Raw genomic sequence first — 22,964 nt, 5'->3', positions numbered from 1 at the left:
AGAATTACTAATCTGGAAGAAAAAATCAGACAATATGAGGCAAGGATCATGGGAGAAAATGAGCAGCAGCTAAGGGACCAGGCCATTTTTGACATTTCAAAACTGAAGGCTGAATTAGTTACAGTTCTTGCAGCTAGAAACAAGGAGATATGGGATGCTAGCAGCTTGGCGCATTTTACTTATGGAGAGGGGTGTGGTAAGCTTTTGGCATGGAAAGCAAAGAAGGACCTGGTTTGAAACTTTATTAAGGAAATTAGAGTCGATGGGTCTGAAGGGGACATAGCTATTACAGATAGTGGAGAGATTGCAGAAGCTTTTTTTGAGCACTTCTCCGCGGTTTATAAGGAGGAGTTAGTACCAGATCTACAAGAGGTGAGAGTATGGGCACAGTTAATAAAGCCACTTCCAGTCCAATATAAACAGATTTTGAATTCAGAAATTTCACTGATGGAGGTGGAAAAAGCCATAAAGAATGGTAAGAGAGGTAAGGCCCCGGGGCCAGACGGTCTCCCTCTGGAGGTCTATAAGGCCCTGATTGGTTCAATTGCTCCTCATTTACATCAATTATTTAATAATATCTTTAGAGGAGACACAGTGATGCCGGAGTCTTGGAATGAGGCGGTAATAGTTCTGATCCCAAAACCCGGCAAATCACCCAAATATCTAGATGCATACAGGCTAATATCATAATATAATATAATATAATATATAATGATTATAAACTGTTCACTAAAATTATGGCCGATAGATTGAGTCTAGTTATCTCACACTTAGTTCATGAGGACCAAAAGGGATTCATGAAGGGTAGATATCTAAAAGAACTCACTTTCTCAGTGGTTGGCGCAATAGATATGGCTACAAGTTTTTAATCTTCCCCTTGCTCTTATTGCCCTTGATGCCGCTAAGGCGTTTGACCGCGTGAATTGGCTTTATCTGAAGAAACTCATTCAGCATTTAGGACTAGGTCCAAGCTGTACTAACACCTTGCTATCATTATATAGCTCCACTACCTCTAAGGTGCTTGTTAACGGCATTTTGATACCCTCTATTAGGGTAATGAGGGGTACGCGTCAGGGATGACCTATTTCTCCATTATTATTTAATTTGTATATAGAGCCACTTGCTTGTAGGATTAGAGATATGGATACAATAACCCCTTTTAGGGCAGGTGAATGGAATAAGAAGATTGGTCTTTACGCGGACAATATTATTATTTTCACTTCAAACTTGAAAGAGTCAATGGGAAACTTATTTAAGCTCACTAAAGAATTTGGCAAGGTTTCAGGGTATGAAATCAATGAGAGCAAAACAGAGCTAATGGAATGGAACTTGGATACTGAAGACATTAAATGTAAGAAGGAGATGAGATACCTAGGCGTGAGAATAACGCAGAATATAGCGGACTTAACAAAAACTAACTTTTTTAGGGTGAAGAAAGAAATAGGGACTACATTGCAAAACTGGAGTCATCTACCTCTCACTCTGTTTGGTCGTACAAACCTGATTAAAATGGTGATTTTACCAAAACTTACTTTTCTGTTTGAAACAATTCCCTGGGACTTTGACAAGAATGGGTTTAAGAGATTACAAAGCGAGATTTGTTCTTTCATTTGGGCCTCTAAGGGATCTCGCCTATCTTGGAATAAAATTAGAAGAAGATGGGACAAGGGCGGGCTGGCAGCCCCAGACTTTTTATTATATGACTGGGCTTTTCGTTTAAAAAATTTGAGAGAGCTTATGGGAGTACCGAAGGCTACAACCAACGGGTATATCTTTTTGGATATGTTAAGCTTGAGCAATTATGATGAGGACGGATTCATGTATACATTTTCAGACCCAACATTTTTCAAAAAGGTGAAACTGAAAACTTTACGGGAAGCGGCAGAGCTCTGGTATAAAATCAGGAAACAAGCAAAGTTGAGTTATTATGGGTATAGGTCGTCTATTTGGGATACACCAGGATCACCGTCTTGGGCAGAGGATGCATTGGCTATCCCGTTGAGAATAGCAGGCTTAAAAACTTGGGGACACCTATTTCCAGAGGGAAAGCTGATCGGCTGGATACAAGGGGCACAGGTGTGGGGTAAAGGGTTATCTAAATTTAAATACCTGCAGATGCAAAGTTGGGCAAACGAGTCGGACACTGTTATCGGTCTCCAGAATGACTTTGAAGACAAAATATTTCTACCACAACCATTTAAGAAGGAAGTTGCAATATGGTACTGGGCAATGGTGGAGATGGAAGATGGCCCGTTCACACTGCCGGAACTGCTATGGGGAGATTGCTTGCCGGACATCGCTACAGAAAACCAATGGCAAGTAATGATGACTGTACTTTATAAAACTGTAAAATCTGCAAACTTAAGGCGAAATGTTCTGTTTACTATTCATAGAGCCTATTGGACTCCCCGTAGACTATCGAAGTTTAAAGCCGGCCCACGGGTTGAGTGCCCAAAGTGCAGAAATATAAATGTGGACGACCTGCACATGTTCGTGGAATGCTTGAACATCAGGGAATTTTGGGAGGCGGTAAGCAACTGTTTGTCACAATCTATTGGCTGCACGATAGAGGTAAGCCCTGAATTAATTATTACTGGGAGACACGATCTACAGGATAATAGAATAAATGATAAAGCAAAGTTAGTTTTCTATGGGGTTCTGCTAGCTCGCAGGGAAATCTGCAAGGTATGGGTAGAAGCTATGACACCGACACTTATGGACTGGTTAAAGAGCATGAGATACTTTGCGACACTAGATTCCAAGGGTCGGATGAACAAGAAGCACAGATTTTGGTCACTTTTTTTGCAACATTTTGGGTAAGGAGTGGGCCTTCGCCTTGGCATATTGTAAGAGATCAGGACACAAAAAGAAAACATCCTATGATTAAGGCCTTGGCCTATCTCGCAGGCGTGTTGAGCAGGTCCGTCCTTCGTGAAGGCGGAGTCGGAGACCGGGCTGCGGCCTCCAGTAAGGCTGTGCCATTGTTTTACAGGGCGGTATAGAGGATTTTGGCCCAGTGCAGGCTGGAGAGCCGCATATGCCCGAGTCTATAGCCAGCATATGAGATAAAAGCCCAGGGCGGAAACAATCGAACATTGGGTGGCGTAAAGGCTAATGAGGATTGAAAAACGAAAAAAAAAGATTCAAGACCATAAAGGCGGCCTGTCGGGTGTGGAAGGCCTTCAAGAAAAGTTTTGGACTAGGAAGATTTCATGCATACACTAGACTAGATAGAGACATTACGCTACCTCCTGAGATGTTTTCTGATGCCGTATTTAAGGAATGGGGATGGCTAGGAGTGAAAAAAATGGGGGATCTGCTGGGCCCGTCAGGAGTGCGCCAATTCTCAGAGATACAGCAAGAGTTTGGGGTTAGCACAAGGAGTTTTTTTAAGTATCTACAGATAAGAAGCCTACTTGCCGGTAAGAGAGGGGGTCCTGCAGGATTTGGCGATAACATTATACTTTAAGTAATAGAGAGGGGGTATGGTTGCACGATCAAAAGATTTTACGCCAACTTCTAGCACATAGGGGGGATGACCTGGTGAAGTTTGAAGCAAAACGGATGGACATGTTAGGGACAACGGAGGGGATCTTTAAGAAATCATTGCAGTTCGGACAGGAGATTCTACGCTCCTCAGCATTACAAGCACAACATTTTAAAACCCTCTATAAACTATATTATACACCAGCAAGAATTGCGCAGTGGGGAGGCACACAAGGGATAACATGTCCAAGATGTGATAGCACGGAGGGTGATATAGTACACATGTTTGCTGAATGTCCGAATCTGAACCCCTTGGTGAAAGAAATTGAAGAGTTTTGGGATAGATCGCTGAATTGTACGGTCAGGTTGACCCCCGAAGTAATACTATTGGGAGTGGGGGGGGACCACAGTGCAACCACAGTTTGAGTATTTTATGTTTGTAGCTATGGCAGTGCTACGTCTCTGCATAGCCTCTGTATGGAGGGATAGGCTACCACCCACCATGCATCATTGGTTGGCCAGGTTATTGCATATATACAACATGGAAAAGGAGATTTATGCTAGAAAAGGGAAGAAGAGTAGATCTTTAGGTTTACAGACGTGGAAGCTGATTGCGGATTGGAAGAAAAGGGTTGCAAGTAGAGTATATCTATAGGCCTTTTTTTAAAAATATACATATATTTTTTTTAGTTATCCTTGGTTATTTTGAATGTGGGATTCTTGATTATTTTTTCTGCAATATTATGTGACTAAATATCTAGAAATTTCCGAGAAAAATGTGAAATGGATTATATAGTTTGTTTTGTCCTGTGCTGGGGGGGCGGGGCGGTAAGGGGGAATAAAAGTTGTAAAAAGTTTTGAATAAAAAAGAGAAAAAATCATAGCTTAGTTAATGTAGAGAAGTAATGGCTCACTGGTTAGAGGAGGCAGACCCTGAAGCAGAGGTCAGACCCGGGACCAGGGTTCAATTCCCCATGCTGCAGGGACTTGAGCCCAAATGTCTACGGACTCGATAATTCTCGCTTCGGTGCCTACTCGAATCACGGGTTCACACTCTGCAACTCTGGGCATTAGCTTGCTTAATCTCCACTACGGCCCCCGCAGCGGGATGCCTGGCTTTCACCTTGGGGATGCCCAGTACGGGTTATTTCACAGGGAAAAAGCCAGGACGGGTTCCCAAAGCAAGCGCCGAGATGCCTCACAGTGATTCGCAATAGTACTAGAACAGAGCCACCCAATAGTCCCACCAGGACTGGGTAATGTAAATCATATAAGCCAAATGTCCAGGTAGGAATCATTCGCAGTATCAATTTTTAATCAACAGTGTCATAACTATGATCACTCAATTACGGAAGGTAACCAAGGGGTTTCAACAACAACAAAAGTGAATAGTATCAAAAATATATTTTTATTTTTTCGTATAGTTTTATATATTTTTCTCTTTTTGTTCCGAAATCAAAAAGTCTGGCAACATTAAACCACCGACGTTAAATATCACAAATCATAGGGTGGTATAAAACACCTTTACCAAATACTGTGGACACAATGAAAGGACCACATGCAATCTTATATGCGCAACCTAATTCACACAGTGTTGTTTCAAGTGAATTTATACAGTCTGGTTGTCTAAAAGGTGTTTAGGCGTCGACGTTTCGGTCCGTGTTGGTCACAAAGATCCGAAGGACCATCTTCAGGACAGAAAAAGTTGCACAGGGGTATCTAATATAAACATAATAACATAACAATATCAGTGAAACCCTAGGGTACACGGAGATTTTTTGCAGCTCAAAAACAAAGAACAAAGTGACAAAACACTTCACTAGGTGTGGCATGCACCTTCAGACCACCACCGAGTGCACCTAAAACAACACACTGGTACATAAGTGCCAAAGAAAATGCCAAAGAAAATGCCATAGAAAAGACCACGTGACTTGTGCCTCCATGTCTTAATTATCAAGGTGCCAGGAAAATCAACAATTCCACCTCATAGAAATTTAAACGTGAGGCTTACATCCAGCTTACACTACCCTATTTCACCTGTCTATTACTTACATTTAGCAAAAACGCCTCACAGGTCGTTCTGTAAAACCAGTAAATCAAATACATGAATAACGCTGTGTGAGCAGGAGAGGTAATATATAACCCAAGATGCACGTAAAATCACTTACATTCTGACAGGCCAATCGAACCTCTGAAAGACAGACAAGTCCGTAATCAGGAGAATGCAGTCGCCAGAGTTATTAAGAATCCAATTCTAACATGCCTCAAACTTACTTGACTATCCAAGAGACGCCGGCTCAGAAGGAGTCCGTGTGTCTGCGCTGGTAGCACTCGCGGAAACCTTCATATTCCGCAAAACAAAACAAATTCGTAATCAGAAGGCTGTCCGCACCACAGGGACTGAAAATCTATTGTTTAGCAGGCGTCAGACTTACTTTGCTTGACGGGAGACGCCGGCTCAACAGAGTCCGTGTGTCTTCTCCGGTTGTACTCGCGGAGCCCTTCAGCTTCCGCAAACAGCGTTGATAACGTTTGAGCGCCATGACGTCACTTCGACAGTGAGCTTGGCGGCCATCTTAGAGTGGTCTACGAGGCTAATGCGTCTAGTGCTAACAGAACAGTGAAACGTTAATAAAAAGGGGAAATTAACTACAAATAACTAAAAACTGAAATACAAAAACGTACTCAACTCTACTCCAGTTACTGATGCAGTATTACATACAGCCGTATGTAAAAGTCAAAAATCGAAAGAACCTTACATTAAGGTGGCCAGAGAATGCCATTCAATAAGGGTATTCAGCCCATTTTCTACAGTGTCGCATAACCAAATCAGTTGAGCAAGCAATTTATCCACATTGGGACGTCATCAGTAACTGGAGTAGAGTTGAGTACGTTTTTGTATTTCAGGGGCTGGTCTCTCTTTTGAAGTTCCTTCCGGACTGTTGATGGGCGGGGCTAAGTCTTCCCATGCCCTGTAGTTAAAGGGACCGCCGTCCTCAGTCTCACTCGGCCAGCATGCTTCCTGCTCCTCCGTCCAAGTGGGGTCAGGCGGCTGTTGGGAAGCAAAGGTAGTGGGTAACACCGGCGTGGTGTCCCACCAGTCAATGTTTCGTTCCATGTCCGGTAGACTCGCCCCGTCACATACCTTCCCCCCTGGCATCTCCCGATCGGGGAGAGGAAAGATTCGGAACAAAAAGTCAGCATTCCCGTTCTCTTTACCCTTGCGGTGCGTGACAGTTAAGGTGTAGGGTTGCAAGGAAAGGATCCACCGCATCACCCTAGCGTTATTGCTGCTGTTTTGGTGCATCCACTTTAAGGGAGCATGGTCGGTATGGAGAATGAATGGTTTCCCTTCCAAATAATAGCGCAATTTCTCTATGGCCCATTTAATTGCTAGACCCTTCCTCTCAATGGTGGAATACCTGCACTCTCGGGGAAAAAGCTTCCTATTGATGTACAACACGGGATGCTTCTGCCCATCTGTACCTGTTTGGGATAATACCGGGCCTATGCCTACACTAGAGGCATCGGTGGCGAGTATAAAGGTTTTATCGAAATCCGGGTACATTAGTACCGGGGCTGAGGTCATGCTTTCTTTTAAATGGTGAAAAGCTTTAAGAGCTTCTGGGGTTGGATTCGTTATGTCTCGGGTTTTGGTCTCTTTGCATAAGAGGTCGGTCAAGGGGGCAGCCCTCTCTGCAAACCTGTCAATAAATCGGCGGTAATAGCCTATGAGGCCTAAAAAGGCTCTCAGATCTCTTTTATTGTTAGGGAAAGGGACATTGGCTATGGCTTTCACTTTCTCGCTTTGAGGAGCGATGGTTCCATCCCCCAAGACGTACCCCAGATACCTGAAGCTGGTGAATGCTGCTCTGGATTTTTTTGAGTTAATATGCAGTCCTGCTTGACGTAGTGCGGTCAGAATGGTTCTAAGATGGCTCAGATGTTCGTCCCAATCCTTGCTGTAGATTACTATATCGTCCAAATATGCCGAGCTAAAAGCTGAGTAGGGCTGCAAGACGGAGTTCATGAGTCTCTGGAATGTCGCCGGGGCGCCATGAACGCCAAAGGGGAGTACTGTTTTCAGTGACGAAGGCTGTTTTCTTGCGGCCCTCCTCACGAAGAGGCACCTGCCAGTACCCCTTCATGAGGTCAATGGTCGTGATATACTGCGCATACCCGATTTTTTCAATCAACTCATCCACCCTCGGAATAGGGTACGTGTCGAAGTTAGAGATGGCGTTCAAAGCACTGAAATCCATACAAAAGCGTTTGGACCCGTCCGGCTTGGGTATCATAACTATGGGAGATGACCATTGACTTGTGGAGGGGCGTATCATCCCCAGTTTGAGCATTTCCTGTACCTCTTTCTGTACAGCCTCCCGTCAGGCCGCTGGGATTTGGTAGGGTCTTTGTTTCACGGTTTTCCCTGGGGGGGTTTCGATACAATGTTCAATGCGGTCTGTTTTCCCGGGTAGGTCTGAAAAGACGTCGGAAAACGTCATGAGGACCTCTTGCAGACTTGTCATCATTGACACCGTTAGTTCCGGATTCACTACTAGTTGATCCAAAGTGGAGACGGACACAAGACCATACAGTTCTTTAGGACCGGGGGTGAGGGAAAACGTTGAAGTTGTGATATCTGTACACGCCGTGAGGGAGGTGCTCGTGCAGGAAAGGGTTCTTGGAGGGGACTAGTTTACAAAGGGGCTATACAATTAGTCTGGAGGCTGGACACGGTGCCCCACCCAACCCGCTACGCGGCCCTTACCTGTTGGAGCCACGCCCCTCCCGTGGGTGCGTGGCGGGGCGAATCTCCTGGCTTTGGGTCAGTATCTCCGCTCCCCGCCTCTTGTCTCCATTCTCATTCTCCCGACTCTTCTCTGCACTCCGATCTCGATTCTCTTTTCTCCACCTGGGAAACGCCGTCCGCTGTTTCCGGGGCTGGTCTCTCTTTTGAAGTTCCTCCCGGACTGTTGATGGGCGGGGCTAAGTCTTCCCATGCCCTGTAGTTAAAGGGACCGCCGTCCTCAGTCTCACTCGGCCAGCATGCTTCCTGCTCCTCCGTCCAAATGGGGTCAGGCGGCTGTTGGGAAGCAAAGGTAGTGGGTAACAGGGGAGTGGTGTCCCACCAGTCTATGTTTCGTTCCTCGTGTGGTAGACTCGCCCCATCACACCTGGAATGAACCAAGAATTCAGTATCCTCAACTATGCCACAACACAGCCCCATCCCTCCGGGGGCCTGGAAAACTGGTGACACATTAAAACAACCACTCATGCATTATTAGGTCTAAAAAGTTGGCAGCATACACCATGGTATTAGACAATGTCATGCGCTGCTCCATACTGTTACCGAAAGAGACCCTCACTCATGTGCCATTTCAACAGGTCCACTAGCACTCCAGAGATGTAAGAGGGTGTGCAAATGGCAAATCCATCAGCCCAAGTCTCCTCCCACTTTTGGGCTGTGAAGGTAAATAAATATATGGACAGTAGAGGGAGCAGGAATGACCATGTTGGTTTATCAAGAGTACTAAGCACACACCAAAACTGGAACAGAGAATGCATGAACACAAAGAAAGAATACCCATGAATACACCAACGTGCACACTGTAACCAAAGAAGACCAATAGTGGAGCCCTTCCCATGCGAAACCCACAACTAATAACGAACAGTAAACTAGTTTAACACTCAGCTGCATCAATAGGCCATGTAAATAAAAAGAACACACTGTACAACAAAAACATGTAAACATAAACCCCAGGTTCACGGCTTGGGTATATGTCAGGAACTGATTAACCAGTTAAATCCTGAAAGTGCCATAAATTACAAGTTTGGGTAATGTGAGACCTGAATGCCCATCAACTGTACATTAGTAACATTTTTGTGCAAGCACACAATGATCGCCCACTGCACATGCCAATACTATTATGTTTGATAATATGTTTTATTCAACTCAACATGTAAAAAAAGAAAAAAGAATGGCAAAGTGGTCAATATTAGGCTGTGTTACTTTAAATGACAAAAGGCAGAGTGGGCAACAGTCCGATAAGCATTAAAGAAATACTACAGAAAAACACGTTTCAATGATCCAAATACTGTTATATCTCCGTACGAAACTATTTCCAACAGGGCAAACACGTAAAACAAAAACATTGGCAAGGCTACTCGGCCCTCGTCAATGAAAAAAAAAACATTGGCTAAATGCAAAAATATTTTGTTGGTCTAAAAAAGGTACAAAATGTCAAGGTACTCCCCGATACTTTGTTTTCTATTTGCTCCTTGCAAAAGGGAGGAATACCATCTATTACCCAAATATTAGCCAATGGCTGAGATGTGCTTGCGGATTGCCCTGCGTTATATGCTGTCTAAAAGTAAATATAGGTATACAATACGTTCAATATTTGTAGACTTAAAAGGTCTTGGCTAATGGAGGGCTAGAAAAAGGTTACATAGTAAGCCATAATAACCACAAAGGTGCTTAAGTAAGCTACTGTATCAGAGAGAGTGTGGTAAGGCTAAAGTCACAGTCACTTGCAAGTGTTGAATTGTTAAAACAAGTGTCCATCTCTGCTCCTGGGCAGATCAGGAATTGCGACCTCCTGAAGAGGTGAAGATTAGACGTGTGGGAATAGAAAGGAGGATACTGCTCAACTCTATAAGTCTGGATTTCACAAATTCACAAAACAAATATGCAACTCCACGCAAAGCACAAACACATTTCAAATAGCGCAGAGGGTTGTGGGCGGCAAAGAAGCCACACGTTTCCAACTGGTGAAATTCAGTCTACATCTGCCATCAAGTAAGCAGACCAGGCAGCGGTATTAGACATGCGATGTAAACAGTATACTGAAACCCCGCCGGATCCTAGGCACTTGTGTCACTTTGAAGGCTCAGGTGTTGCAGGTCGTGAATAAAACTGCTGGGCACTTTATATTTTCATTGAGATGGGTACTGCTGTGACATTCACGGGTCCCCCCTGACCCAAGTCTGCCCTCCAGGATGAGGTGTCCTACACCTTCATCCTCCGCCTTGCAGTGCGACGTGCAGGAGTTAGCAATCTAAAGCCTCCATGCCAATGTAATGTAATGGTGTCTTGTAAAGCGCATGTATCACCCTGCCATGGGGTATCTCAGTACGGTAGACCGCTGGGGAACCCGTCCTGGCGTTCTCTGTGAGATGGTCCCTGCTGGGTATCTCCAAGGTGAAACCAGGCATCCCTGGTGTATGTGGGGAGCGTTGTGGAGATAAGGCAAGCTAATGCCCAGAGTTGCAGAGTGTGATCCCTGGTTAGAGTAGGCACCGAGGCGAGAATTATTGAGTCCGCTGACCCTGGTCCACGACCCTGCCGCGTCGGGAATTGAACCCTGGTCCCAGGCCGTCCTCTGCTTTTAATTTTTAAATAACTACATCATTTGCAAATTCCCATTAATAAATACTAAAAACATCATTACAATTAAATAATTAATTAACAATAAATTAACAATAAATACCAATAAATATTAATCAATAAATATAAATAACCAAATAATATTGAACACTAAAATATTTTTCAAAACAAAAAACATATTAATAATTTAAAATTGATTAACAATTAAAAAATGGTAAACAGTACATTTTTTTTTGAATAAAATGTATTTTTTTTATAAAAAATGAATTACCAATTAATAAAATTAATTTTCAATTCATAAAAATTAATTAACAATAAAAAATATTATTTATAAATGTTAAAAAATTAATTACCAATTAAAATAATTAATTACCAAGTAATAATTAATTAGAAACAAAATAATTATCAATACCAATCAAAAATAAATAATTACTTAATTTCAATTAAATTACTTCCCACCCAATTCCCCTATAAACCCACAACCCGCTACAGAACTTAAAACGCAAAAATGAATTTAAATTAATTTACAATTACTAAAAATGTATAATTAATTTACTATAATTAAATTACTTCCCACCCTATTCCCCTATAAACCCACAACCCGCTCCAGTACTAAAACATAACATTAAAAATAACATTTTTAATATATATAAAATAGTACACATATAATTTAAAACAAATAAAATACTTAACAAAAACATATAACACATACATATAAAATACATAATAAAATACATAACAACAAACAAATATCGATATTAGTAACATCGAAATTTGTAACATCGATATAATTGATATCGATATTACTAACTTCTATATTACTTACATCGATATAAAAAAAATCGATATTACTTACCTTAGGGTTGATATTCTGTCCAACGATATTCTTGACCTCTATATTCTTCACCTTTGATATTTACAACTCGATATTACTGTAGGTCGATAATAGGGAATCGATATTTTGACTGTGCACCGCTTTCAGTGACACAGCTTGCCTAAGCAAAAAATTGCCAAAGTTAATAAGGAAGGGTCGAGGGTATTTAACATCCTGCCTTCGCTGTACTAATGGTAATCTGTGTGCCCTCTGTATCTGGCAATCCCAGTCCACTAAGTCCCGAAAAGCCTTCTGCATTAAATGTACAACAAAAGCCCTCGGGTCAGTCCCTTCCACCCCCTCCAGTGTTCCAAACAATGTCAGATTATTCCGCCGTTGGCGATTTTCCATGTCTTCAACTTTCAGCTGCATTGAAGTTAGCAAATCCTGATGTTGTTTGACAGAGACAGCCATTTGTGAAGTTACTTCCTCAGTGCCAACAACCCTTGTCTGGAGTTTCGCCATGTCGTTAGTAATTGACCCGACCTTCGAGTTGGCTTCTTTTAATGACTGCTGAATGCCCTGATTGTCAGCTCTAACTTGAGAAAATAAGTCCCTTGTTTCCTCCCTTTGATCTTTAAGTTACTGTAATATGAGTGATTGCAAATGACGCTTCTTTCGTTGGAGCATCTCTACCTGGTAAGCTCTTTCGGGGGTCCACTTCTACTTTTTCTTCTTCCACGAATGCAAAGCAGACAACTTGCTGGCAACAAACCGCCCCCGATGACCCCTCAGGAGTTTCTCCGGATGACAGCCTTAGTGCCCCACAAATGTCATCTACTAATTCCACATCTGAGAGTCTGGATGTCAGGGTTTTGACCCCTCCTTTTGATTGAACCCACCTCCGTAGGGGGCTTACAGCTTCTGTATTCTTCCCCTGATTTGATTTCGGCTTACCACTTGTGTGGCTCATTGTGGATTTTCTTCTACTTTCTTGTCCTTCCTTTGGTGTTATAGAGCTAGGGTCTTTCCTTTTATCTGATCGTGGGGTTTGCTTCTGATTTTGCTTTAATTTTTGCTTTGTGCCCACTGAGCTCTGTGCTGAAGTATCCATCACATCATTGTTTCTTTGAATCTCAGTCTGACCCATCTTCATCCACACTGCCTTTCACTACTGTATCACTTATTAGCTTTTCCCCATCTCCTTGCAATAGCACTGTTGCTTCCATACTGGCAAGAAGTCCCTCCTGCTGTTTTTAAGCCCAAACTGCATCTCTCTCGGACTCTACAAACTAGCATCCAGAATTATATTTTGTTGTTTCTCTCTGAGACAAGCTCGGGATCGAGATTTGATTCATGCTTAATATTTTCAATCATTTGGTCCCCAGTGTTAAGCATAGCGTTACCGTGTGGCTTGAACCTATTGCTGTCTGTAACAGTGTTGACAGTGTTACAATGTTGTGCTTCCATTGCATGAGTATCAATTGCTGCTAATTGTTTTCCATCGATTTCCTCCAAGCCTGCTTCGGGGGAAAAGAGTCCTGCTGAGCACCTAGACTTCAGAAGATGCAATAGCGGCCTCCCAAGCTTCCCGCCAGTGTTGCCATTTAGTTCACCCTTCTGGGCTTCCGAGCCTTGTACCCTCTCCGTACCGCTAGCAGTGCTTACCGGTAGTCGGCTCATTGCTCGGGTGCTCCTCGATGTACATTTCGGCGGAGCCACATCCTGCAAATCTTTACGTGTCTCAGAGGTTTGCCAGCGCAGTTCGGCCAGAAGATGCAATCCCAGTTTTAGCGATAAGCGCCGAGCCGCCAAACACACGGCTACTCTTGTGGACAGCAAGAACCTCGGTCCAATCGCCCGCATAATGCGTTTTTCTTTTCTTCCACGCTACTTCTTCTTCACTGATTCCTCATCTATTTTCTTCGTGTTCCTCTGATTTCTCAGCGTCTGGAGCTCCACTGTGTGCCGCTGCTCACAGACGGCATCAATCCCCCATCTTGCCTCCACTAGTAGCAAACATTTCAAAACGTATTAAGGACCATTAAGGGTGGTTCTCCCCACAATAATTCTTCTTTGGAAATGAAATGGAACAAGCATTTCTGAAGAGAAGTTCATACACAGTACCAAGGAGCATTCATTCTCTATAGCAGCAAGTCTCACTTGATTGCCACTCTCTCAGAGCGCCTTTTCGGCTGCATAGCCGATGATATCCCAGCCCACAGAGCCCTTGAAAGGAGTTCATCTCACTCAGTCAACTGAGGGTTGTCCAGCCTAGCCCAAAGACAGGACATTTCAGGGCATTAAATACATTTTGCACAAAAGAGTGACTTTAATGGTCATGTCACTCAACGCCATCAGAAAACACATGTAAGTCACAATTAATAATTGTTCTTTTAAAAGGTTACTCCAAAGTATGGATTGTAGGAGAGTTTGATGAAATAGCGCATGTGACACAAATGTATGCACTTACAGTAATTCTCATGGATAAGGCCCTGATCTCCTTCTTTAACCCAAACTTTAAAAAAATGTTTTTCTACTTAAGGCACAAATTACATCCATGCACTTAGAACTCATGACTGTTGAAAGAGGGGAAATGTGTGCAAAAATGCACCATTAATGGGGACAGTAGTGATGCTGGGGTTGAGGTTGTATTAGCATACACTGTGCATTTCAGTTAAATACTCCCAGAGTGGTACACAAAATCACAGGAAGGAGTAGTCCCATGTTAAACTTATGAGCGTGTGAAGAAATACGGGGTAGGGGTCTCACTATTTCAGTTACCTGGTGCTAAATTGACTTAAACTCTTCATAATCCATTTAATAATATGCAATTTCAGCAGTTAATATAAATTGAGGATTCGAATCTCTCATATATGTTCAAGAGTGATTCCTTTCTCTCTATAGATTTAATGTGATATTTAGTTCTAATGATCGGGAAAAACATTGAGCCTATTCACAAAGCCATTTTGGTGTGTGTAAATCAGTACTGCTGTATTACTCTTACGTGCCTTTGCATGGATGTGAATTCGCCCCAAAATATCTAGGACAGGGAATGATTACCAAAGACTTGTAAGAATAATTAAGAATACTGTTACATGGGTTTGTGAATTGGCCCCTAAAATGGGAAACTGAGATTATTCAGGCCACATTCATATACAATTAGTACAACTAGAAAAGACTGCGACCCCTTTGTAATATTACTCCTAGGAATGTAGATGGTTTGGACCAGATTCATAGAGGTATGTAAGAATATCTAAGAAGCTACTCCTGTAGTACTATTTGCCTTATTCATAAATGCCTTTTCAAATTGGCAGCATATTGCCATCATTTCTCCAACACACTGCCTCACTTGATATAGGAGTATGGCCACATGAAACAAATGTGTGAATCTTGGTTACTTGTATGAGAGACTCCTTCACAAGAATAGTATCCTAATTCTTATTATTTCATTGAATATGTTCGGTGACTGACTCACCCCCATAGCTAAGAGCATCCTTTTCTTAATGCATGGACCATTCTTTACTTGCTCCTGTAGCTCATTTAAGTACTTTCTTAATGCAAAACGGACATCACATCTGCTACATTCACTTCTCAATTCCTCCCAGTCCCACAGATGCATCTTCAGTTTCAATCAGGGGATACACTCTGTACTTCAATGATGCAAATATATGCAATTCCTATGATTCACCACACAATTGCCAGATCCCACTCCAGAGATCAATCCGCTCCCATTTACCACTTGCTCTAAGCAAGTGGTGAGTGGTAGTAGGGGGTCTGTGTGTGGCAGGAGGCATGGGCCTAGGATGGTGACAGTAGGCAGGAGAGGCCTTGGCTGGCAGAGGGATTACTACATGCTCCCCCTTGCCATCAGAGTAGGATGGGTAGGGGCAGATGCAGGAACACTGTGCATCTTGTGATTGGGCAGGGCCATCCAGAGATGCTGCTTCTTCTGATATCTAATCAGCCTCTTAAAAATAAAGCGTTGGCTAAGGCAACAGGTCCCACCTTTTGGACTTATTGACTTTGTCAATGGTTTTTAGTGATGCTGTGCAGCATGGCAAAAGAGGAAAAAGTTATTTGCCATTGCCGCGTTTTTTTGTAGGTGATTTCATGTGTCACTTCAAAATGATGCCGGCACTTTCTATTTGTTTTTATTTACCTATTTGAGCTGGATCTGTAAATAAAAAAAAATAGCGATTTTTTTTTAAGTGGGTGGGAAATCAAGATGGAGGGCTCAGGTGGAGGGACGTAACACGAAGGGTGCGGGTGGAGGGAAGCAACACGGATGGTAGGCAGAGAAGTACCCTGTGAGAGAGAGCACTGTGGTGCACAGGGGGAAAGAGGAGCACAAGGGCGATCCCCAGCCTCGTGGAGCTGGGTGGGGGAGGCGCACAGGTGAGAGAGAGCAATATGGGGGTGAGAAGCACACAGGCAAGAGAGAGCAACATGAGCGCAGGTGAGAGGAGAGAAGCACACCAGGGAGACAGCTGAAAAATACTTGCACTCTTGATGAGTGTTTAAGCAAAAAGATTAAAGCAGTACCCTACAATTGAGCAGTGGTAGGGCACAAGTAAAGATGCTATGCTCCAGGGGAGAGAATGGCACAAGCTGAACAAGGAAAGATATTGAATAAGAAGCAAGCAAGTGTAGTGATTCTAATGCCAACCAATGGCAAGCAATGAGCGGGGTTTAAGCCCACTGTAAGATCTAGTAACCTGGCTATAGGGCTTCTGCAACCAGACACCTACGTGCCTTGTAGGCCCGACCATGGATGTCATCTAATCAAGCCCTTAGAAAATGATGGTATGTACAAGAGGCCAACTGACCTATAATTTCAAAGAAAGACGAAAAGCTTAAGAGACACCCAACAGATATAAATTAAACAATGACCACATATTTTGGTTCAAAAAAGGAATTGGAAATGTAATCAAATATTCACAGTATTCAAAAAGTTGCTCCAAGGTGAACAAGCATTTACAATGCAATGGTTTTGCCTTTGTTAAAGTTAGAGCTATTGGCATTGCTCATGACATTATTTTTATTTATGTTTTTTTAACATAAATAAATGGCATTGTCATTTACAATGCCAATAGCTTAATCTCTCGCAAATGCCACACACAAACACCCACACAGAGCCCCCCCCCACACACACAGCCCCCCCCACACACACACCCACACAGAGCCCCCACACACACACCCACACAGAGCCCCCCACACACACAGCCACACAGAGCCCCCACACACTGCGAGCCCCCCCACACTGCGAGCCCCCACACACACTGCGAGCCCCCACACATTGCAGGCAACAGAGGCACGTAAACAGGGTCACAAGCAGGCAACAGAGGCACGAAAACAGGGTCACAAGCAGGCAACAGAGGCACGAGAACAGGGTCACAAGCAGGCAACAGAGTCACAAGCAGGCAACAGAGGCACGAAAACAGGGTCACAAGCAGGCAACAGAGGAATGAAAACAGGGTCACAAGATACTGTTTTATGTATGGACTGTTATGGTGTGTACCAACCCACTGGCCTATTTTTGTTTCCTACGTTTTGAACGTATCATTATTTATGTTAATCATTTCCACATTTTAGCACCAAACAGGGCTGACCAAAACAAAAATCTAAAGCATTAGGTTTTTTGAAATCTGATTTTGCTCCTGCCTTTTGCAGATCGAGCCCCAGGATTGTAATGAAAATCACCACTACAAAAATATAACAACTTGCCAATAATGAAACATAACAATCATAGCCTCTTGATTAAACGCCACGGTCATGCTTTTAGTACGAGGGCAGGTGTTTGTGAATTTCTGGCTCATGCAAGCATTGGGAAACCACCACCTCAACACCCCATCACTTCATCTTTAACAAATCCAAGACCACAAAAAATATTCTAATCATGAAAAATATATGCACTGTTCAGGCAGACATTCCATGCACTTCTAACAATAGAATATAATAAAGCCATAGAGGGAATGTGGTCATATGTAACCAAACTTCTTTTTTGAGCATAAGGAATTGGACGGCTACAGAAGAACAAAAAGTTAAAACCTGGACTATGGGTAACCTGTGGGCATTATTTTTGTTCTGTGGATGTAGTAAAGCACACACGGCTTGTATTTCTTTGTAATAAAGTAACATATTCTCTCTAAATTTTACTAATCATGCATTATCTCCTTTCTCTCACGGTGAAGAAAATGAAATGAAAACATTTAGGAACATAACAAAATACTAAACTTGTTCACCAAGTGGATGGATTTTGAAACAATTGTGCTAATTTCATGGGCAACATCTGGAGATGGCTTTCTTTATAAGGTGTGTGTTATTTGTTGTATAGAACCATCAAAGCTAATACTCCTTCAAAATATGATATTGCATTCTGCACTATACCGCATACACCAGCCACGGTGAAACACCTATTTTTCTGTAGGCTGATTTTCTGCCTTTGATACTCTTTATTCTCCCTAGCTGTCTGCAGCGCTAAACACAAGCTGTGGACATAGGGACTAGTGCGCGATCAGGGCCATGGCTAGTGGTGAGACAAGGGACTCACAAAAGAACAAGTTGGAGATGTGCTGGAGGGTCGGTATTTGAGAAGGCTACATCTATTTCAGTTTCTTCACAGGTCACTGGGAAAAGCATCCCGGCCCTTCATAAGTTCAGCCACTAAGTCTGCCTAATGCAACCCTTTTTGACCCAATAGGCTGACCTCAGCTAATCAGTGGTCATTACCATTCACTCAACTTCTACAAAATGCTCCATTTACTGTGCACCTCATGGGAACATACTGCATGTGTTGTCAATTTGTCAGTATTCTCTGAAGTTTAGGTCTTTCTCTGTGTGCCAACTCTTCCATACCAGTCCTCAAGGGCCTGAGGCATTCTGGAATAACCAGGCAATCCTTGAATTCATTATTGCCTGTTGTGCCTGTGGTCTTGCTGGATTTCCTGTTCAGACATCTCTGTAAAGGAATACCAGAGGCGAGCAGTAACGGCGTAATTATGTGGGTTGATGAAGGCTATAGATTCATATACAGGTATCATTTAAATGACGCACAGCGACTATGTGCATCAATACTCTTTATGCCACGTCATCGCTAGGCACAGTGCTAGCTGTATTAAGAGTGAGAGACGTTAATTTAGTTTGAAAGGAAAAGTGTAATGCATAGCCTTGCAGTAAACTACATTTTAAGCATATAATGGGCAGGTCAGTACTGCTCCTCCACGGCTGCAGAAGACACTACTCACACAAGAAGCCATGTGGTCTGAGTGCAGCGTCCAGTCTCATTATCGAGTCAGAATTGTCGGCTTTGGTAAAGGGACTTGGGGGTGGGGGGGGACGGGACGGGACTTGAGGGTGCGGGGGGCGGGACTTGGGGGTGCGGGGGGGGGGACGGGACTTGGTCTTAAAGCCTGCCAGCTGTGTTCCTTCATACCTCACTCAGGAATCCTTGCCCTGGGCCGATAGAACTCACCGGACTCGTATCTCCTCCCTGGGGATTGGATTAACTCCTCAAACAGAGTAAGCGTTTGCCCAATACCTGCTACGCTAGTTAACTGGTCCCCCTTGGAGGTCATGGTGATTGAGGGATGTAGGGCGGCTGTGTATGGAAAAGACCACAAATAAGGAAACAGATCAAATAGGAAGGGACTTTCCCTACGTAATAGTAGGCCTTCCGTGAGGCAGCCAAAAGGGGGTGGCCCGTCCCGTCCTTATCCGGCCTTTGCGGGACGGAATAGGGTTCTGGTTAAATTGGACAAAGAGGCGGGGCCGACCGGGGAAGAGTACCAGCCGGCAGAGCGCTGACAGAGTTCACTCGAAAAGTGAAAACACGAGGGTCTGATGTCAATCAGCGACATGCGAGCCCTGCGCAGGGGAAATATGCGGCGGGAACTGTACTCGGAAAGGCGCGCTTTTCATGAGGCTTTTTCGCAGAGACTTGCCTGTCTGTCAAAATAATTTTCGGGAGAAAGCGCGATTGACAGCCTCTGTCTCCCAATGGCTAGCCTCCATTTATGGAGCTAGCCAATGAGAGGCAGAGGCGGGTCATCGATCATATATAGAACTCAATAGGTTTTTTAGCGAATGCTCACTACGTGAGCATTTGCAGGCAAAACCTAAAAAAGATTTTAACTCAAAGTAGTGTCAGTGAACAAACTTATTAAAAATAAAAATGCTAAAAAGCTGAGTTTTTACACTCTAATAGCATCCTCTTTCGCTCTTGCTTTCCCAATCGCGCCCGGACACTCCGGAGAGTAGCCACACACTTTACAAGTCTTGCCATTCATTCATTCTTTCACACAGGCTGTATCACAATGGTGTGTTGTAATAGTGCCTATGGGATGGAGTGTTCCAGAATGAGCAGTAGTGTTTTGTGTGCTTACTTGACAAGTTGTGTGAGCGGATTTGCTGGACGCTGCAGGTGGCAATCTCTGACCTGCATTCAAACAGCAGAGGTTCTGGCCCAGTGGCCATCTTGGGGACTAAACTGGACAACGTCTTAGTCTACCCTCTACTGTGGATTAAAAGGCTGGCGGAAGGACTTCCTCTGCAACAGGCACCTTGTCCCTCAAAGGCAATGAAGTGTGTTTCCAGAAGAACCATCCTGACCCATTGAAGAACAGCACAGAGAGCAAATGAACCCATCATGACACCACCAGGGAGGACTATAAAGATGGCGTCTATCCTAGGAAGCTTGGAGGACTCTCAGAAGTAACCTGGCAGGACTGCAGCAACCCGTGGGCCATACAGACCCTGCCCTAGAAACAAGAGTAGACATCTTGAGAGGAGTGGCCAGAACCCTGGCGACCATGCGAAGGCCACACCATGAGGATTGTGTGAGAGGCTGCAGCACGCATACAGCATGGCAGAAAGGATGGTTCGCAATCAAGGAAAGCTCGACATCCTTAAGACAGGACATGTTCTTCATTAGATGCTGGTGGGCAAACAATTTACATTTAAACTGGTCTATGTGGGATTGAAACATCAGCCGGGAAGAGCCAGCGACTGCCTGCTCGTGTCTCTCACGGTCATGCAAGCAGAGACCTCTGGGAATGCAGGAATCTTCTCAACTGCACCAGATTTGGAACTTCGTGCCTGGTGTCAGAGAAACCGAAATAGTAGAGTTAACGGAAAGTGCTAAAAGCATTTCTATCCAACCATGGAGTTTAGCGTTCAGTTACAGAGCTGCAACACTGCAGATGTGAACAGATCGAGAGCTCCTCTGCGCCTACAGACTCCAGAGGCCCCTTCCCTGCCCCAGTAAGGCTTCGTCAGCAGCTTTAGAGTTTTCATAATTCACATTTTATTTCTAATCTTCATCACATGATCAGTTCTTTTCTGTAGAAAATGGCAGCTTCTGGCTGATGCAAAGAGCCTTGTCCGCCGTGCGCACGCCACGCACCATCCGGCCTGCCCCACCCTGGCATCGGTTTGGAGACAGACTTTCATGACTGCAGAACGAAGACTCCAGCTGCAAGCAGGCAGGAGGCTGTGGTAACAGAACAGCAGCACTACAGGTAGGAGGGGAGGTCCTTCTCAATCACCTGAGGAGATAAACACAGGCAGGTCAACCTGGAGGGAGAGGCAGGAGAGCTGCAGCTGAGAGGAGAAGGAAGTAGGCAGTGCATTCTGCAGGTGCAGAGGAGAGGAAGGAGGCAGTGCATGCTGCAGGCACCAGGTGCAGAGGAGCAGGGAGGAGGCAGTGCATGCTGCAGGCACCAGGTGCAGAGGAGCAGGGAGGAGGCAGTGCATGCTGCAGGCACCAGGTGCAGAGGAGCAGGGAGGAGGCAGTGCATGCTGCAGGAACTAGGTGCAGAGGACACAAAATGCTGCAGGCACCAGGTGGAGAAGGAGGCAGTGCATGCTGCAGGCACCAGGTGCAGCAAAGAGACAGAATGCTGCAGGCACCAGGTGCAGAGGAGCAGGGAGGAGGCAGTGCATGCTGCAGGCACCAAGTGCAGCTGAGAGGAGCAGGGCAAGAGAGAAGAGGCAGTAGAGCTGCAGGGCAAGGAGAAAGAGGTTGCAAAGCGGAGGATGCATCTAGAGCTGCAGCCAGTGAGCCGACGGGCTGCAGGTGAAATATTCACCTCTTTGACCCAAACCAACGCTGCAATGTGACCCCCTCCAACCTTCTGCACCCAGGGAGAGCTGCACACTCCAAGCTTTGGCAACCAAAGTTGCCACAAAGACCAACAATGCATCAGCTATGTCCCCATATTCAAACCACTGCACATCTGCAGTACACCCCTACAGTCAGCGAGACTGTTACCCAGCATACTCTCCTCTCATGGAGAAACCTCCGCTGAAAGCAGCACACCTCACACCGCTCCCCCACACTCCCTCCTCAGCTGCACCTCTTTCCCCACACCAACCCAAACTTAAAATCCAGACAGTCTGTCCAAAGCCCCAAAAATGCAAAAACAAAGCTCACCACCGGGTCATCCATTGGACTGTATCTCTTCACGACTTGTCCTTCACGGTCAATGAGAAACTGGGAACAAAGAAAGAGGGTGTAAGGAAGCAGGTCTGCAGCAGGGAGGGTTGAAGATAACCTGGTGGGGCACATGGAAGGGGAAGAGTCCAGTATGCTGACAGGGGAGTAGACCAAGTGATTGTTCTCAAAAGCAGATGCCCCTATAACGGCTCAGGAAGCTTGCTGAGTGGCACGGTGTCCCGTCTAACCCAAACATCCAGAAATAGAGACAGCGGGGAAGCTCAAACAGACTTCATTCGAGTCTCACGTGGGACTGGCCTGCTGAACCTGCTCTACCAGCTTCTTTGGCCCTCAATGTGCACAAAACAAATTCCAAACAGAACTCAGTTTACAAACAGCCTTTAGAGGGGGGTTAGTTGCCTCATTAGAGCAGAACGACATGGTGACTGAATCGTACCTTGGAGAAGTTCCATTTGATGGCACTGGAGGAGAAAGAAATAAGAGTCATTGACAAGGAAACACTATTTACAAACCCACGATGAAGCACAGCAGCATACTCCCATGTCAACCCAACCAGGCACCCGCCTACTCCGTAAACGGGACACAACAAACACTACTGAGGGGGCATCTATTCAGATATCTCCAAGGGTAGCCAGACTGCATGATTTAGGCACAGCTCCCCTCCATCGGGCTCCTTAATCGCCAACATGCACTTGGGAGGAACTGGTGCTAACAGGAAGAAGACCGTGAGGCCAGCGCCCGCAGATGCTTCACAGCAGAGAAGTGCTCCTGATCGAAAGCAAGGTGGCATTACAGACAGAAAGACTAAAGTGCCAAGA

General features: G+C 44.5%; 1 long non-coding RNA gene across 1 annotated transcript; it reads right to left on the bottom strand.

Moving 5' to 3' along the window:
* Positions 1 to 20,978: 20,978 nt before the first annotated feature.
* On the bottom strand, positions 20,979 to 22,737 carry LOC147725513 (uncharacterized). The gene is made up of 3 exons (XR_015309830.1): positions 22,583 to 22,737; positions 22,123 to 22,182; positions 20,979 to 21,235 (listed from the first exon to the last, which is right to left on the bottom strand). It is a non-coding gene; the product is annotated as an uncharacterized LOC147725513 (long non-coding RNA).
* Between the last annotated feature and the right edge of the window lie 227 nt (positions 22,738 to 22,964).

This window comes from Lissotriton vulgaris, chromosome 3_2, assembly GCF_964263255.1.
Source record: "Lissotriton vulgaris chromosome 3_2, aLisVul1.2, whole genome shotgun sequence".
Taxonomy (NCBI): domain Eukaryota; kingdom Metazoa; phylum Chordata; class Amphibia; order Caudata; family Salamandridae; genus Lissotriton; species Lissotriton vulgaris.
The sequence above is the reverse complement of the archived record's forward strand: the minus strand, read 5'-3'. Positions and strand labels throughout refer to the sequence as shown.